We start from the raw sequence: 15,988 nt of genomic DNA, 5'->3' as shown, positions 1-15,988 counted from the left end.
TTGCCATAGAGGAAGGATCTGTGCTCCCAAAACTTTGTTTCCTTTCATTTGCCTTCACTTTCAGTCTCTGCACTAGGCAGTTGTCTATGAATAAAGATGTAGGCTTTACATAGAAATTTAAACATTCAACCTTGATTTATTAGTAGAGGACTCTCATAAGTGGTGTTTACCACTCCATCATGACCAAGTGTTTTGCATCTGAAACATATCTAGTCCTCTGTGTAGCACTCATTTAGGTCTACTAAGATTTCAGTTTTTGTTTTGTTTTCTTTTGCTTTTAATGTAAGATGTATTGTTTGTTGTACACCTCACAATTTCTACTCTAGAGCATGCTGTCAGTTGTTTCTATTTGTTCTAGTATTCTTGATGAATGCTTTGGCGAAAAGTTGATTTTTATAATGTATTCAGAAGAGGTCAGTTATTAAGATCCTTGTATATTTAAAATTTATCAAAGTAGCTAACTTATACTACTCTGAAATAACCTTACCATTTGGTCTCCTTTTGAAGAATGATCATACCTTTTTATGGTTTGGTTTGGAAACAGTTAAAGTGAACTCAGAAAGACACATTTTTCTAGATAAGACTGTAACGAAAGCTAATACCAACGTTTTCAAATGTCAGTAGGTTTTCTTTTTTCCTGTGGGAAGGATATTCCAAAGAAGCAGCCCTCAGCATTTGTATCTGCTAGTCATATTTATGTCAGATTCTAAGACCTGCTGTGGAGATATCACCATAGTTCTTAAGATGAAGTTGGCTCCACTAGTATTAAGGGTTTGGTACACCAGTAAGTTTTGTAGGACCTTTAAATGGAAACAGTGAGTGAGACACCAGTGGATTTTATACTCTACTTTTCTATTCTTGAATGTTCTGTATTTAATAGTGAAATGATGGTATACTGTGATGATTGAGGAATTTGTGTTTAACACAGTGACTAAATTATATACATCAGAACTGTCAAAGCTTTTTTTTGAGCACTGAAAATTTTTAGCGTTCTGTCATATAGCAATGTGTGATAAATATCCTCTGCATAATATTTTTTTACAACTTTGTTTTAGTCATTCTTTATATTTTATGTCAGTAGTGAGGAAAGCACAAAAGAGATTGTATAAATTGTTTGGGACACAAATAAATTGGACCTAAAGGAACGCTGTTTAGAAAGAAGTGTGAGAATCGTTCTCTGAATGTGTTTATATAACACAACAGATTTACTTTTAAGAGGAAGAGCAGAACGTGGGCATGATATTGATCAAAACTTTGTCTGAGATAAGGCAATCAGGCAATTTTATCTGCACTTTTGAAGACTTTTTGTCATAGTATTGACAGCGATGGTCATCTTTTAGCTACTTCTTGAACTATGATGAGAAAGCTGAATTGAGTATGTTTCAGAATAACCAAATAATTTCACTGATACCCACAAGAGTTCTTCTGGTGAGCAGTAAGGATGAGAGGGGACTGTAAGAGGAAGAGACAACAGGGGTAATAACCAGGCTGGACACCCTAGTAACTTTTCACCTATTTCAGTCAGCCAGCCTCTGACCCCTTATTCCAGTTTGATTCAACCTTCCTGGCTTCCTAAGCAATTCTTTTCCATTGCTGTCATCCCAGTTCCCTCACTCCAGGTGCCAGCTCAGTATCTCAGCTCCACTGACTACTCCCTACAGCATCATTGCTGCACTATAACCCTGAACGCAGCCTCCTTGAGCTTGTTACCAAAGACATCAATGATTATATCCTGAGCTGGAATCCAGTCCCCATCCCTCTGTTGTCTTCCTTCCTATGTCCATTTAGGTCCCAGTATCATTCAAAAGCCATTCAGGGCAATGGAGGAAACAGAAAACTGGCGAAGGGATGGGAGGTTGTAACAGGAGTCCAGTGTGGAGACAAGCAAAAGAGCAGCAGGGAAGGATGAGAAAGCAACCACAGTGAGGACTCACTCCAGGAAAACACTAAATCACTGGGCTAATGAAAAGGTCTTTGGAACAACATCTTGAATATACATGAGAAAGATTTCCATTGTTAAAACTAAATAAAATGGTATTATAGAAATGAAATCTAGAATAAAGGAGTGTAGGTAAGCATTTAAGTTCTGTGGATGGATAAGAAAGGCTGGATGGCTCTTAACTAGTGGTTGTTGTAGAAATTAAAATATAATTAAGGGAAGCGGCAGTTAAAATCGAAAGAAAACGAGCTGCAAAAAACAGAATAGAAACAACTATGCAAACAAATAATCAAAGCGAAGAACTAGAAAAAATAATTGGAATTAACAAATACCAGTGTCATCCACCAGCAACTTCGCCCTGCCCCATTTGAAAGTTATACGCCTTCCACAAATGCATCATGAGATAAGCTGTAAGCTCTCGCAGGCACATTCTGGGACATTTTGACACTTTGGGGGAGCTACATATTGGGAGCTTCTTTAATATACATAATTAGCAATCGTAAAAATTGTGTGGTAAAACAGTTTCTGCCTAATCCAGTAGTTAGCATTTAGAGCTTTTTCTAAAAAGAAAAAAATCTTACGGCATTGCTGAAACTTTCTGGAAAATGAACTGACAGTTTTCCAATTAAGTCTCATCTTGTGTTTTTCTTCACATCTTTTAATGACAGTGTCATCTAATATGATGATTTTATGAGTGGTTTTGCTAACTCATTCAGCAGAGTAATCAATAGAAAAAATAAGCCATATGGGTTGTAGTCCATTTGTATTGGATGGGACAGATGGCATTATTGATAGATGGAAATATTCCAAATAATTATTGTATAATGATATAACAGTGACTCTGGCTGCAAAATTTTATTAATTTACTTTATGTACACACTTTATTCAATAGGGGTGGAGTTGTGCTGTTTAGATAGAACTTTCACTATATTTAGTTGAGAGCTGAGTTCACCCCCACCTTCTTTTCCCCTCCCCATGGGCTTTCCATGCAGAATCATCTTTGTAGTAGTATTTTAAGTGGTGTATTATACTTCTCTCTGCACAGCAGACTCTACTAGACTAACTGAGATGGGCAAGACCATGGCTACATTTTTTTTCCACCTTTGGACATCTGATTTTGGTCACTGTTGTTACCCTAGATACATAGAAGTGATAATTGGTAGTCTCAGAATTCCAGGCATTTCAGTTTAACTACTGTGTATTTTACTCCTTACATCTTGCTAATCCCCAGCAAAACTGAGTATAGGCCAGTACAATATATCAGTTTTGATCGTCTGTTTAATAGAGACTGGTTTTGTCTGTTTCTAATCAAGTGTATATTCCACAGCAAAGGCCTAGTAGTTGAGTTTCATTTGTGAGTTAAGAGTACCTTAGCTTACTCACAGATAAACTGGTAGGCCATTTGCCACTTTTGAAATATAGTACTTGATAAACATAACTGAATGATGAAAATGAATTTAATTTCTTATTTTGATTTGATGGCATATACAAAACTATGTGGCAGATTTTCCCGAACTGTGTGAAATGTTATCTCTAATTTCCTTGCCATAAAAAGAAAAATGTACATGGAAAATGCTTTAGTACATTTAGTGCACAATGCTTTTTATGACAATAGATTTTTACCTTTACAATATTAAAGTTAATTTTAAAATTTAATACTAAATTTAGGATTCTCTGTATTTGTACATGAACCCTGAATATTAGTGAAGTGAGATTTTGAAAAGCTGGATGAAACAGTGAAAAAATATGTTTTGTTAAGAATAGAAGAGAGGGTTGCATAGAAAGATAATATTTAATGGAACTGCAAGATTTATTAATAACTCTAGTACCATTAGCTTATATCTTTTGCTTCAAGCCATTCATTTTATACATCCTGTTTTTTTCTTCAGATGATGATATTACAGATTAGTGTGTTAATTCCACTCTGGGTTATTTTATTAGGCTGCTCCCACTATATTTTCTACCTTCAGTTATGAAAAATCTAACTCAGAAAATACTTTCTGTAACATGAAAAATTATGTGTCTTTTGGCTTTTGTAACACAGCTCGCATGTGTACAGAAAGATCATTAGTTGTCTGGTCTGCTCCCTCCAATAATATCCTACCCAAGCAAATGTAATACACACTTTAAAAGTTCTCTAGCCACCTTCTTCAGGCAGGAGCTTTCTTTTTTATGGTAAGCGTTCAGTATGAGTGGCTGTGATCCCATGACTGTTTCAAATCCAGCAAAAAGTGCTACAGTTGACTTTCATCTCTCAGGAATGCCAGTCAGGTTGTTGACAATGTGTCTCTTAATAGCACATGATGTAGAAGTGCTGGGGAAAAGATTTGCAATGTTTATCTGACATATATAGCATGACTGGGTTTCTTGCTTATTTCAACTCTTGGGTAGCTTGATGCCAGCTTTAAACATCTAAATGTAAACCTCTTTGGCCAGATTTACAACCTGTTTAGACATCAAAAGATGTAAATGAGCATGAAGTACGATTTTCGAAAAACACTTGAGAGTAAATGTCCACTGGCTTGTAGGGAGCTCCTGCACCTAACCTGTTTTGACACCCTCGTAAATCCCATTTTGGCTTCCCTGCATCTTAAACTGACAACTAAATCCTTCTGTAAATCTGATCTTTCCTCTTTGTCCACAGAATGAAATATAGAACAATGCCAAGGTCCCAGGTCAGTTATAAACAAGTTAATTTCAGTACCAGAAGCAGTGTTTTTTGAAGTAATTTTTATGTCTACATGGCAGTCATTTAGAATGGTATTAGGTACCTGTAACACAGTAGTGCTTTGCATTGTTCAGACTTGGCCATTGTATTTGAAGTATACAGACAATCAATTTAAATAAAATTCAAACAATTTCTGTCTCTTTATCCTAAGTAGAGCAAGAGTAGATAATACTTAAATAGTGGACATCAAAGCCTGTTCTTGCTGCAAAGGACTGGACAGTTTAAGATCCTCTTTACCTATTGAGCAAATTACTTTTAACTTAAAAGGAATATAAAAAACAGATTTATGTGAGAGGATATTTACTCTTTCACCATCCTGAACAGGTTATATAAGTCTGTAATATTCAGGTGCATGGCTTTGTGTATTTTATTATACATACTAGTTAATATTTATGTTGAATACAATTGGTATATTTCTAAATCGTATTGTAAATTCTGTGCCCTATAAACAATAATATAGGCAATACTGGTTGAAATGTTGTCCTTCTTTTACTAGTTTCTCAAATAGAGTAATTGAAATGTGAGGAGTAGAAGTAAATTAATATTATAAAGGTGTAAATGACAGAATAAAACCCTACTACATTTACATTGCAGAAAAATCTCTCAGGGTCAATTAATATAATTGTTCGTATTACCAAAAAAAAAAAAACTAAATGGTTTTGGAAGACATTGCCACAAGCCAGTACATAAGCCGATCAACGATTCAATAGAAAGAAAATACATATTTGTGTTTCCTTTTTTTAACACAACAGGTTTATGGCATTTATTTTTTTACTAGATACTATTTTGAAAGTTACACAATTTGAGATATTAAAACAGGCTTCTTTTAAGGCCCATATTGAGAACATGCAGTGCATTCACACAGCACAGTGGTAGTGGATCTTTCATGTTGTGCCTAGTGTATTTTGTTTCCCCGTGTTAGGATTAAATAAAGCTTTTGTATTCATTTGAAGCAATTGTAATGAGAATATTTAACACAGGTCTGATGCAGATAGTGGAACTCTGGAGGTCCCAGAAAATATTCTGCCTTTCGACACTGGGATGGATGTGAAAGCACAGCTGGATGTGAAAGGACTGCCACTTTCACTGCTTGCTTTTTTTTTTTTTTTTTTTTTTTTTTTTTTTTTTTGAGGAAGATTCTGATATTTTATTTGTAAAATTAGTGGAACTGCAATGAGTTTAAAAAAAGAATACAGGTAACAAAAAGAACAATGAAGCAGTCTACATGATCTTAAGTAAAGCCATTATTAGAAATTAAATATATAGACACACAAAAAATCATATGCTTTGCATAAATGTTCTAAACAGCATAGATTAATTTAACTTGTTGCAGAATATAAACATAAAATAAGAAGTAATGTAAAATAAGAAAGGGTTATGTTTCTTATTTGTGTGAATGTTTGTGAAGATAGATATATACAGATACAGTCAAATCCTCAGTTGGTATACATCATCTTAACTGATTCCCATGAGCCTGTACTGATTTACACTAGCTTCTTTGCCACTTACAGGTAATATACATGTGTATTTGAACTTTGTATTCAATTAGGCAATGTGAAGAAATGCACGTCAAGTTACTGAGGGTGGTAAACAGACTAGTTCATCCAGGTTGACTGATTTTCCCCTGCAGCAGTCTCTTTATAAGAGTTTTTTTGAGTGATTCTTCATCTCCTTTGCTGAGGATATTAGTTCTGTTTTGAGCTTGTCAGTTTTGTGCTAAGCAAGAGGGCATATATGCATCCGCTGTTTTGCTTGGGTCAGAACTTCTGGTCAAAAGTCTTACATGTCATGACTGTGAAAGCCATTAGCCGGATTTCATCCCCACAGCTGGTACTTCTTCTCAGTGCCTCTTTATAGAGGGTAGAATGCCATCGTGGTTGAATAGTGACCAAGATCCTACACTCACTCAGGAAACTTTCCTATAAAGCTCTAGTTCTAATTACAGGTAGGCCACTTGAAACCCCCACGCTGAAGGAATAAACTTCATGAAAGTCATCAGCGTTCTATTGTCCTCTGGACGAGTTAATCCTGACGATCACGATCTGAAAGGACAGCAGATTACCAACCCTACCTATAAAGACAGAAGTTTTATTGACAACTGGTCCTTCCTAAAATTGCAGCAGATGACTCTCTCAGCCAGAGATGCAAATGTTCTATCCAAGTCAATGCTTCCAACAAATGATTTGATGTAAAGTACTAACTAGTTGTTCTAGATCTTGATCTCTTCCTGAAAGGGTATTTTAACCTCTTCTGAACAAAAATCAGAAAATTTAAATCTCAGAAACTAGTCAAACTCCTATACTGGAAGTCGTCTCTTTAAATCTGTGAGAAATATCCTCTTAGTCTTCATGGAAATGCTGGATCCAAAAAAGCATTCCTGTTGCAGGAAGCAAAATTCAGCTATTGAATAGATGCAGCAAATTACCCTGAAAAGAAACTCCACAATTAGCTAGGAAAATATATACGTGGCCTTTTCCCTCAGTAAACTCCAGTCTTAATTACACCTCAAAAAATCTTCTCTTCCATTTGAAACTCTGCAAGTATCTCATCTGTATTCAGATACAGAGTTATGCTATTCTACCACTGAAAACTTGAAAAAAAAAAATTCAGTAAGGAAAATATCTTCTTTGAGTAAAAATATTTCTGTAGTAGTGAATAGTACAATCCAAGGGATCCTACTAAATTCCAGTATCTGGTTATCCCCATCTCTGGTTCTGTGTGTTGGTCATAATAATAATTTCATTCGTTCCTCTTCCTTTTCTCTCTGAAGAATATCACGTGGGCATCAAAATTTAATTCTAGATCTTCAGTTTCCTTACTTATAAATGTTAAAATAAAAGAAAACCAAAAATTCTTCATCCTTTTCTCTACACCACTGTCAAACAAGTACTTAGGATGGCAAAAATGTGAACTAGCATTATTTTGAAGCCCTTTAGATTTTGGCATAGCAGACAGTGCTAACTATTGACCCAGTAACATATATGCGAGCTCAGCAGTGAATAATCACTTTCAGCTTCCTCTCTGTTTCTATTCTGCTTCATGGATGAAAAATAAAAATGTTTTCAGCTGATGTAATACAAACTTGTAGCTTTTGTCAATCTTTAGTTGTAATACAATGAACAAAGCTGGAAGCAAACTTGAAATTTAACTTTGATTTTATTTTGGACATTACTCAGTGGAAATATTATGCAGGGCTTTATGTGTCCCATTTATAAATTTCTTGTGGAAACATCTCGGCCATCTCCTATAACTGACAAAGTCATTACTTGTGCATATATCTCAATAAAAGAGTGAGTCTCAAAGAGAAAAATATAACTTTACTGATGAAAATACTAATTGCTAATCATTTCTAATTAAGAGTCAGATATTTTCGTAAAGTTTTCTCTTAATTTGTCACATGTATGTCTGTGGAAGCAATTATAAATATCTGTTCGGTAGAGGATAGTCTTTCTGTACATGTTTTGCAGAATTACATGGGGGAGATGTATTGATATATAGGTATTCTCTCTCCCTCCCCCTTCGTTTCTGTATATGTATATATATAATGTATATACACATGCAAATATATTTTCTATTTTTTCTTAGTATATCAATTTGAAGAAGCATATATATTAACATGTGTCACCATAAGGACTGTTTATTGAAAACTTTTCACTCTAACCTCATATACATCACCTGCCTTCAGGCACATAGAAGTTAAGATCCCTATTTATGCTTCAGCAGTAATCTGAGACAGGTATCTTCATTTTCAATAGAACTGATTTGTTTTCCATATGTCTCATGCCAAAGGCTGTTGAAAACAGTTAGGTATTTAATTCAAACTTGACTTATAATTTCTAGGTGCCTGAAATTAGTTAATATGTATTTCTTATTATGAGTGGATTGTAAGAAACTGTTGTAAGTGCATCACCGGAGTTTGACTGCTATAGCACTGAACTGAGAGAAAGCCTATCTTGCAAAATCTAGGTTCCAGCTTGTATGTAAGACTTTATTGACCAATATGAATGACTTAAAATAAACAAAGGGAATGTGCGGTCCTAGCAGTTCTGCTATACTATATTCCATATAAGTGACCTTGCTTTGCAGTCATACCATATTAAAAAATGAAAGTAACTGATTACAGTGCGTAAAACAAACCTTTGCCCCAAAAATACTCGCATACATAAGATGAAGGCTGGTAAATGTTCATATTTTCCAATAAAAATCTTTACACACTAAAAAGTGCCAAATTCAAGATCATTTTCAATTGCACATTTATACATTATATTATTAATAAAGGTGGCTGTGTCAGTGAGTGTCTAGTAATTAATAGGAGTTTAATAGTGCTGCTGGAGTTTTCAAATGGCTTTTCTTCTGCCTCCAACAACATCACAATTTTCTTCACTACATACTGCAAAATTTAATTACAGCCTTAACAACAGTAGCTAATAGTGCTGTACAGGTGGAGAAGTAAGTCTACTTCAAATATGTCAAGTAAAAGCTAAGACTTCTTTTGAAAATCAGCTCCACAGCTCAAGTTCAAAGTTCAGAAGCAAAATAGACTTTCAAAGAAAAATCTCTGCAACCAGTATCTGAAATTTAAATTCTGAATCATAAAGTAGGCCATCTTTAATGCCCGCAAAGTAGATTTTGACCATTAAATTTTCTCTTTTTCTGTCGCATCTGGATACACCTTCTCAAATGATTTTCATCGGGTGGAATCTTTCCATCCGTAATTCAGTTCAACTCTCTCTCCGAAGTGCTTATTTTTGACACTACACATGATGAATAAAACCCTCAGAGTGACAGTCTGTGATCATGTTTCATGTGGCAGACTTCATTTGCTTTCAGTTTATATTGCTATCAATTTATGACTTTGTTCCTTAAATAGTTATCTTTTTTCCACATTGTAACTGATATATTGAATGATGTATGTTTGAGAGGTATTTCAAGGAATCTTAACTTTAATCATTAACTGGTTATCTCTTGGCAGAGGAACCTTTAGTTTGTTGTGAGAAAGTTAATATTTTTAAAGCACATAAAATAGTTTTTCAATATATAATTATTTTCTCATCTCTTTTTCATTTTCATACCCTTTTGAGTATCTAGCATACAGTGCTTGAATTTACATTTAGCTCTGCAGGAACTGCTTTAAACATTATTATTACAGAGGAAGAAATCAAAAACCAAAGTGAATTCTTAGCCCAATACTGAGGTATAGGAAGGTGCAATTGCAGTAACAGCAGCCTGCATTATAGTATGGAGCTAATTCACAGCATGAAAGAAAGTCCCTGCTGGGGAGGAAATGTAGGGGAACTGGCAGAATTTTGCTGCATCTGCTCCCTACTGCTAATCAGCTTTAACCTGTTTCATTTTTATTATGCTTACTGTTTAGCTATTTTGCTTCCAAAATTATTTCTGTAACTATGAGAACACATAAAAGGGAGCACGGCATGTAGAGCTGTTTAAAAATTTAAAACTATCAGCAAGGGAGATTAAAGGCCATAAAGAGTGAGATGGTTGCCTGCTCAGTGTGGGTTTTTAGAATTCAGGCACAGAGGCGCTGGTAGAAAGACTGAGCATAAGTAGTGGGTAAAACAGATTTCATGGCTTTAGTAGCTTTTACAGCCAGAAGGCACCATTAGATCATTTAGTCTGACCTGTATATCACAGGCCATTACATTTCACCCAGATATTCCTATTTTGAACCCGGTGAGTATACTTAGACTGAAATATATCAGACCTCAAGAGTTTAAAATGTTTTGTGCCACAGGCTGAGAACTGAGAAGCTGAGCTTCCCATGCAGTAGTAAGGGTGTTTGTCAGGTTGGTATGTACACATGAGAGTAGGAGATGATCTGTGACTAATTCTGTGGAGTAAACCAAACAACCCAAGGCTTGTATGCAGTTAACATAAGCAAAAATCCCTTCCTGATCCCTAATCAGGTGACCACTTTGACTTGGGAAAAAAAGACAGGTGTGTATATGGTATCAGAGTACTTGTTTATCCAAATTTCCCACCTGAAGCCACAAGCAGTTCCTTCAAAAAAAAAAAAAAAAAAAAAAAAAGGCAACCAACCAGAACAAACAAAAAAAGCTAGACTTAAGGTCTCATTATTTGTCAGTGAGAATAATTAAGGGCCCAGAAAGAGGGGAAAAAATTCTCCTTCAAGCAGTCATATCCATTCTTAAAGCTAATATTCATTGTCTGTTTCTGAATTTCAGGCATTGTGACCCTTTGACAGCCGTGCTGACAGTCCTATGCGTCTCAGATTCTAAGCCCAGACACACTCATTGCAGACATGCTTTTCTCTGAACAATCAGTGCTATATCTGAAATTTATAACCATCTAAAAATGTGCAAAAATTATACTCAATATTTTCCATTTGATGTTATCATATGCTTCCCATAGCTGGATATCCAGCATTTTAAAATCTTTCTTTTGCTGTCATGCTGACATAATTGTCACATGCAATTATGAAATGTATTTTGAAGAGGGATTAAAATGAATAAAATTCAATGGGAAGTCAAAAATTCTAAGTCCATAGGGCTATTGAGACAATGCTGCTAGATAATGGGATGGAACAAGATTGTGATATTTAACTGGTAAATTAAGCAAAAATGGAAGTCTCAGTCTTTAATAGGAGATTCTTCTCCATTACTGTGCATGCAGAGGTCTATTTCTTTCTTTCTTTTTTTTTTTTTTTTAACAACTACACCAGGCCAGTTTGGGTTTTCTTTCTCTTTTCAGTTTACTGTTAAAAGTAATTGTCTAAGCTTAGCATTCAGCATCCACATTGATAAGCCCAGAAAGAAGAGGTGTTATGCTAGTTATTGCAGTCTTTTTTATACAGTCTTTCTTCAGGTTTTCAATTGTTTATCTGTTCTAGAGATTGGTTCAAAGTTGACTGTGTCTTAATGGAAATGTGAGACTGATTGCTCTTATTTTGATCATGTCGCAAGGCTTGCAGTGTGCCTTCAGCCTCTCAGTTTCCCAAATGAAAGGACTAAAAAGCAGAGATCCAAAAATAGAAAAGAGAACCAAAACCAGCAAGTAAATGATATTCATATTTACTAAATATCATCAAAAGAGAGCTTATAAAGTTACACCTTAAATTTCGTTTGCATCCTTCTGTCTATCACCAGACGTGTCATAAATTCATCCTTTTGGCCACTGTTGATGACAATGGTGAAAGATAGAAGACTGCCAGATTATTCTGTTTGACTGATACAAACTATAGGTAATATATAATTATTTATCTGATCTTTTATGAACTCTTTCTATTTTCATTGGCTTCTACATTTGCTTAACCTTTTTAAGAGAAGGAAGTATATAATGCTTACATATAATAATATTTGCATTAGCACAGTTCATAGAGCATTAGTCATGAAAGCTCTGATTCCACAAACTTAAACATATACTTTATGCAATGTATGTAATAGACCTGCGTGTAGAGTTTTTTACAATTATTAAGAAAAAGACCTAATTTGGATTTTATTCCAAATGCCAGTATGTGGCAATTAGTCATTGGAGAGATCACATTAATCTGAAATGCATTAGAATTTAAAAAATTGGTTAAAAGTACCCTTAGAAATAATAGTGCACCCTAAATTTCTAAACCAATATTTATGCCCCATGTCTACTTTCCCTTTTTTATGTTTCTATTTTTGAAATGTAGGTAACGGTTGTACAAAAAAATTCTGCAAAATGTGCCTCAGATGCTGAAACTAAAAATAAAGAACCTTGCTTTCTCCAGATTCTCTCCGTTACAGTAACGTGAAATAAGTAGAGGCTGAGTTTTCAGGTTCTCATTGTACAAAACAGTTTTAATATGATACAGTGGAATTAAACTACAGTCAGCTTTGTCCAACACATTGTATCTGAAGAACTTGTTTCTTTTTATTTTAACAATATTTATTCCATCCTGAATATTCAGGTTCATAAGACCTCAGTTTTAGTCTGCCAGTCTTGTCTTAATATATTTTTGGCATGCAGCAAATAACCTGTTTTTTTCCTTTTTTTTTCAAGAAGGAATACTAAACATCAGACTTTCTTATTTTTGTAAGCTTTGCAAAAGGAATATTCTTAACAACTTTATTGTTACAAAACACCAAGGTATTCATTCTTTGAATTCAGAAGTGTTACACCAGGAATGTATGTGGCCTATTTATGAGACAAACTAGGATGTTGAAAAGGATTGCTTCTATCCTACTTTCTTCAGGAACTGACATTTTTATTCTTATGCAGTTTTCCTAGTGGAATCTTTACTTTTTAAAGTCATAAACCTATTGTTGTGAGAGACTCTCTAGCAAAGCTTAAACTGGATCTCTGGAGTTTGATGCAATCTGTTTTATGCAGGCAGTGTAAAAGAAATTTTAAATGTATTATTTAAAGGCACATTAATCTTGCCACTATAATGGTGTAATAATGCATGCCATGGAAGGTTTTCATAAACTCAGCTTCTAAAAGTAACATCACAGTATATTCCTTTTTTGTTCTCTAAGTCAGTTCTTTGTAGAGAGAGCAATTACGCATTCATCTTTTTCTCTTGCAGTCTGATTCCATATTCAGCTGTGAAGTAGGTAGACGTTAGTCCTTATACAACAAAAAGAGTATTTCTCATTTGGAAGAGATGGAGGAAGTCAAATAAACAAATGTATATAATAAATGTTAGTAGGTAAAACATGTACCTTTTTTCAATTAAATTGTTAATTAAAATTGTTAAATGCTTGTATAATGGACTGAATATGGGTTTGTCATATACTCATTATTCCTATTTTTTTGGAATGTTGTTAGGCCTGCCTTTGATTTTTCATTTTTAATGAAAAAATGCACTATTAGTTAGATTCTCTTTTTAAGGTTAGCACTTTTAAAAACCACATTCTTTGTAAGCTAGTTTACAATACTTACAGCACAGTGTTTTTCATTTAGCTGGGCTCCTTGCATTGGCTTCCACTTTGTTTTGTAGCAGTACTGTCATGCATTAGGCATTCTTTAGTATAAGTCACAGGATTCCTGGAGCTCTTCTGAATAAGCACAGTGAAAGCAGAGTGATTTTTTACTAAGAACTAAGGCATGCAAAATGTAAGGAACTGAGTAATACTATGAACCAGTGAGAAAACCTTTTGTATTTGAGCAAAACTCAGGAAAGCATTATGCACACAGCAGTTCAGATAACCATTTTACTTTAATGTGGAGATATAGGTTAATTACAATTTAAAAAATGAAGTAAGAGACACTGTTACATTTCCTTCTTTTTATGTGAAAGGGTTTGCATTTCTGCATTAAACATTTTCATTAAAATGTTGGCTAGGGCATCTTTTCAGCTTCAGCGTATGCATGAATAAGAATTTAGTAAGAATTACCATTCTCATTTCTTGTGATTAGATACCCCACTGAATTGGATCTCATTTGATAGCTGTAGTATGTGGCCTTCAATAACTTTTTAGCCAAGCTCTTCAACCCCTTCTATTCCCAGCCAATGATCCTTATGCTTTTGCAGATTTGAGTTAAGCATCCATATCACAACCTCTTTAGAGAGGTTAAAACACAATCAACAGTCTTGGTGGCTCCACTGATAATAGTGTCGAGATCCACATCCCTCTGAACGGTGCCTAAAGCAGACACACTTTCTGCTTGGCACTGTCTGGGATTGTAAGTTCTGTTTTGGTTGTTCATGCTAGCATTGGTGTCTCTATTGGTATAAGCATGTACTGAAAATATATTTGACCCCTCTAACTAGGATTCCAGCTCTCTCTGTGATTCTGGTGTGGGAAAAAGGAGAAGAGGCATTTCCTTTCTCAGAAAGAGACCAAGAGTAACAACTCCCTTGTCCCCATTAAACTAATTTTCCTCCACTTCCAGTGCCACTGTAAGGTCATACTTCTTCCAGCCCAAGACTGTGATACGAATACCTCTGGTCAACTAACTGAAGAAGCATTTCTCCCTTCAAAGCTATTATCTGTATGCTTCTGCTTGACTCTGTGCAGATTATTAATCTATAAAATTAATCTTGAATATCCTAGAAGAACATGAAAGTCTCTTAGAATCATAGAAATGGTGGAAGGGACTAGTTGTGAAAATTCAGCTGGTTCAGTCAAGAAAGCCAAGTCATCTTTCTTCATCAAACACAGTGCTGGTATCAACATAAGCATAAATTCTCGTGTAAGAACATAAGAATAGCCGTGATGGTGATGGGTCCACCTAGTATTCTGTCTCCAAACAGTAGCTTTAAGCAGATGTGAATAGTAAATACAGGAAAAGCATATATTCCCCTAATATTCTGCCAGCCTCAAACAATCTTAATTCATTTTAAAATGAATTAAATTTAACAATTGTGTACATTTTTATTATTTATATATTAATAATTATTGTATAAATATTTTAAACTAAATTTTTTTTAATGTTTCCTTAATAATCCCTATTGAATCATTCTTCTTGTTCAGGCTCCCCTTGAACACACATATAGTTCTTGCAGCCACAGCATTTTCTCTCAAAGAATTCCACGTGTCACCCACCATCGTGGTCCACCTGGTCCATTTTTTTTAACCATGCTCTTACTAATATCATTCAATGGTCTCTAGTTTTTGTACTAGAAGACAAGAGGGAACGGCCAATTCTTACCCACCATTTTTACGTCATGCTTGATTTTGTAAGCCTCTGTCATAAGCCCCTTAAGAAGTCTGGACAGCCTTCTCAGTAAGTCCCTTCATTCATAGCTTTTGATCATTCATATTCTTCTCCTCTGAACACATTCTGGACCTCATATGTCCTTTTCCAGATGAGAGATCCAGATTTGTATACCTTATTCAAGGTGCAGGTGAAGTGTGAGTTTCTGCAGTGTCATAATGTTACCCACTTTGTTCTCTATTCCTTTCCCAAAAATTTGTAACATTTTATTTGCTTTCCTGACTGATGTCAGCTGCTGTGGTTCTTCATTAAGCAGTCCATGAAGACTTTCCAAGATGTTGCATAGTTTAGCATGGCACTTTCCTCAGTGTTTACAGTAATATGGCATCAATCCTTCTTTGAGATTATAAAATGGAAGATAAATAACAGGGTCACATTCCCAGTCCTTCTAAAATCTACTTCTTATCTTCTGTTTTTCCCCTGAGATAGTGATAGATGTGTTTTATCACCACAAGGATATCAGTATTTTCTTTGCTATGGGAAAAGTCCTAATTTTTTTTTTCAACAGGAGTTGTTCAAAGATCATGGAGCATTCCCACTGCTCCACTAGATAGGGAATGATACAGATACATATATTTAGTAGAAAAATCTGGGTTTTGGCTTTCTTCTCCAAACTTTATGGGATTCCATCTTTCCCATCTTTGATATATTAT

The 15,988-nt window shown here is 34.9% G+C and overlaps 1 protein-coding gene across 10 annotated transcripts in view; it reads left to right on the top strand.

Annotated features, from left to right (window-relative positions):
• The window catches only part of DPH6 (diphthamine biosynthesis 6), a 219,802-nt gene that overhangs the window by 159,806 nt on the left and 44,008 nt on the right, over positions 1–15,988 (top strand). The window lies entirely within an intron of this gene.

Source organism: Dromaius novaehollandiae, chromosome 5 (assembly GCF_036370855.1).
Source record: "Dromaius novaehollandiae isolate bDroNov1 chromosome 5, bDroNov1.hap1, whole genome shotgun sequence".
Lineage (NCBI taxonomy): Eukaryota > Metazoa > Chordata > Aves > Casuariiformes > Dromaiidae > Dromaius > Dromaius novaehollandiae.
This window is presented reverse-complemented; position numbering and strand designations above follow the sequence as displayed.